The sequence below is a fragment of the Mobula hypostoma genome, chromosome 25 (assembly GCF_963921235.1).
Source record: "Mobula hypostoma chromosome 25, sMobHyp1.1, whole genome shotgun sequence".
In the NCBI taxonomy this organism is placed as follows: domain Eukaryota; kingdom Metazoa; phylum Chordata; class Chondrichthyes; order Myliobatiformes; family Myliobatidae; genus Mobula; species Mobula hypostoma.
In genome coordinates, this window is record NC_086121.1 from 3,273,222 (window position 1) to 3,277,443 (window position 4,222).

Here is a 4,222-nt window from a genome sequence, read left to right on the forward strand (position 1 = left end):
CCTGCTTTCTCTGGCGGACAGAGCGTAGATGTTCAGCAAAGCGGTCTCCCAGTCTGTGTTGGGTCTCGCCAATATATAAAAGGACAGCAGCTATACTTCATTAGGATTTTGAAGGGATTTGGTATGTCAACAAATACACTCAAAAATTTCTATAGATGTACCATGGAGATCATTCTGACAGGCTGCATCACTGTCTGGTATGGGAGGGGGCAGGGGCTACCACACAGGACCAAAAGGCAGCGGCTCCATCTTGGGTACTAGCCTACAAAGTACCCAGAACATCTTCAGGGAGCGGTGCCTCAGAAAGGCAACGTTCATTAAGGACTTCCAGCACCCAGGGCCTGCCCTTTTCTTACTGTCAGGGAGGAGGTACAGACACATACTCAGCAATTCAGGAACAGCTTCTTCCCTTCTGCCATCCAATTCCTAAATACACATTGAACCCTTGAACACTACCTCAATTTTTAAAATTTGTGCAAAAAAAAACCCAGAATATTTTAATCTATTTGATATGTATTTGATTTTTTTCTTCTACGTTATGTATTGCATTGCACTGCTGCTAAATTAACAAATTTCACGACACATGCTGGTGATAATAACCCTGATTCTGGCATTATATCTGAAGGCCAATATTGCTTTGGGGTCAAAGGGCATTGGATCATTTTTGTGGAAACCAGCAGGCTTGCTCACCGCTGCATCTGAATGACAGTTGAAAGTTGATCTTAGTAAGCAATTAAAATTTCCTGGAAACAGGAATCCCTCCAGCATTGAGATTCTTCTGTATACCGACTAGGTTTCACATCCATACAAAAATCAGCTGAGAACAGCTTCATATACCTTTAGTTTTGAAAGCAGCCAAATGAGCTGGCTCAATACGCGAACAGTCAACCAAGGCTCTGGCTGGACTTGCAAATCCTGGTGTTGATCTGTCTAGTGGGCAATCTCTACAAATTACACTACTGATACTATTCTAAATCTTTCCTCCATAGTTTTAGAAGAGGTGGTAGCAGCTGACCCCATAGCAGGTTGAAATAGAACTTGCGCCTTGCTTACGCTGAATGCAAGACTAAAGGGATGCAAGGCGTCAGCAGATTTGTTGACAATTAGCTGAAGGGTGACTAAGCCGGAGCAGTCACCAGTGTAGACTTCAAGGATGAGTTTCTTGACTGTGTTCCGGCACTCTACGACAACACAGGTCAGGATGATCCATCAAGTCTGCTTTTCAGGTAGACACCACATTTGAGGCCTTTGATTGTGTGGTTCAGCACATTCTTGAAGAACAGGTTGAACAGCACACACACTAGCTTCACTATTTTTTTTTAAAGTATGAGTACTTCTGAGATGTCATCATGAGAACTTGGCAAATCAGATCGTCACAAAAAGGCAGGTGAGGTTGATCAATTTGCATGGGCATCCCAGTTTTGACAGAGTTGTCCAAAATGCCTGTTTACCATATTAAAACACTTTAGTTAGATCTACAAAGATGTACAGGTCCAGGTTCTGCTCGACACTTTTTTTGAACCAGCAATAAGTTGATAGTGCTGCAACCTAGGTAATCATCTTCTTCAAGTTAAAGTGCCTGAAGATACCCGTTAAGGTACACTGCCCCCCACCCTTCCAAGTACCTACCAAATTCAAAGCAAACCAATCTTTACAAAGTAATTTTATATTTAATACACAATTCCAATTTTCTATTTGCTTTGTTCACCTGTTGGGATGTCAAACAGAGTTACAAACCATAACCAAACTCCCTTTCTCTCCCAACTGTAGCATTTAAGAAGCCACCACAAACAAGTAGTCTAGACTCTATCAATTCACTAAAATTCATTCTGTAACTCCTCCCGTACTTGTAAAACTGTCACCTACAAACTTGCACCATTCCAATATCTTATAATGTATAGAAATAGCACTTAAACAGCCCTGGTAATGGGAACTCAATGCCAATGGATTTATTGGAGGCTGGTTAATCACAACTGCCTGTACAGAAATCCTAATCAGTTATACTTCAAGTCTAAGCTTGTTTCCCCAAGGCTAAACAGCCAGTCTCCATTATCATCCCCAAATGCCATTATTGGCTCATTGTCAACACACATCAAAGTTGCTGGTGAACGCAGCAGGCCAGGCAGCATCTGTAGGACGAGGTGCAGTCGACGTTTCAGGCCTTCATCAGGACCAACTGAAGGAAGAGTGAGTAAGGGATTTGAAAGTTGGAGGGGGAGGGGGAGATCCAAAATGATAGGAGAAGACAGGAGGGGGAGGGATGGAGCCAAGAGCTGGACAGGTGATAGGCAAAAGGGGATACGAGAGGATCATGGGACAGGAGGCCCAGGGAGAAAGACAAGGGGGGGGGGACCCAGAGGATGGGCAAGGGGTATATTCAGAGGGACAGAGGGAGAAAAAGGAGTGAGAAAAAGAATGTGTGTATAAAAATAAGTAACAGATGGGGTACGAGGGGGGGGTGAAGCATTAGCGGAAGTTAGAGAAGTCGATGTTCATGCCATCAGGTTGGAGGCTACCCAGACGGAATATAAGGTATTGTTCCTCCAACCCAAGTGTGGCTTCATCTTTACAGTAGAGGAGGCAGTGGATAGACATGTCAGAATGGGAATGGGAATGGGATGTGGAATTAAAATGTGTGGCCACTGGGAGATCCTGCTTTCTCTGGCGGACAGAGCATAGGTGTTCAGCTAAGCGGTCTCCCAGTCTTAACATCGACTTCCCTAACTTGCGCCAATGCCCCACCTCCCCCTCATACCCCATCTGTAATTATTTTTATACACATTCTTTCTCTCACTCTTTTTCTCCCTCTGTCCCTCTGAATATACCCTTTGCCCATCCTCTGGGTCCCCCCCGCCTTGTCTTTCTTCCCAGACCTCCTGTCCCATGATCCTCTCATATCCCTTTTGCCTATCACCTGTCCAGCTCTTGGCTCTATCCCTCCTCCTCCTGTCTTCTTCTACCATTTTGGATCTCCCCCTCCCCCTCTAAAATCCCTTACTCACTCTTCCTTCAGTTAGTCCTGACGAAGGGTCTCGGCCTGAAACGTCGACTGCACCTCTTCCTAGAGATGCTGACTGACCTGCTGCGTTCACCAGCAACTTTTGTGTGTGTTGCTTGAATTTCCAGCATCTGCAGAATTCCTGTTGTTTGCGTTTTGGCTCATTGTAAATTGGTTTTTACATATGACCTTTAGCAAAAGCCGGTTCGATAGTCTTGGAATTGTTTTCCATGCAGACCTTCCCTGTCAACCCAGACTTGTTTAACCTGTTTATACAATCTCATAGGTGTGCCCCAAGTTGGAGCAAAGTGGGCGTTTCCTCACTTCAGAGTACACAGCAAGCACAATAATGTTAGTAATGTAGGAACAAGGAGCAATTTCTTCACTCAGGTGTGTCATGGAATTTTCTAATCAAATGTACTCAAGAACAAACCAGTTTAAAAACTCAATCCTCAATTTCAAGTGAAATTGCCCCTTCATGCACAGAGACCACCTTTCTGCAGTGCTTTAAACAATTTTCAATGTAACCATGTTCTACTCATTATATTGATAACTTTTTAAAATCAGGTATTGTTGAGGTGTGTTTCCAGTTCACCATTTTAAAAGATTGTGGTAAGAGGAAGTACTGACCACTTATTGCCACTATTACTACCAGGTTACCGAACAATGTTGGTAACACCTTAAGCCAATGTTACTTTTCATTATACAACTTTTATTCTTGTGTGTGGGTGTTCTTCACAATTTTAACACTGGCTTGGCCAGAAAACATACAATTTAGTTATCAGCCATTTATTCCTGGAGCATATAGCCAAGGTGAGAGTTTAAAAAATTTCCAGTACAACTTTACCTCCTAGCAAAGTATTGCTAACCATCTACTCCCTTAAACAGCAACCACCTGCCCAAAAGGTTGCTAAAGACAGTTTTGCCTAAAATTATACCACTGATTCTGCAGATGTTACAATTCAAACTCAAGTCCTGATGAAGGGCCTCTCCCAAAATGTCAGCTATTTATTCCTCTCTACAGATCCTACCTGACCTGTTGAGTTCCTCTAGCATTTTGTACATGTTACTTTGCCTTAAAATCCCAGTGGTAAAACTTCATGGATCTACTTCCAAGTAGATGAACACCCATTTTATACTGTAACTGAACACACTAAATTGATAAATTGCAAATTAACTTTACCCACTTCTACACTATAATTAAAACAAAAGGACAATGAGTGG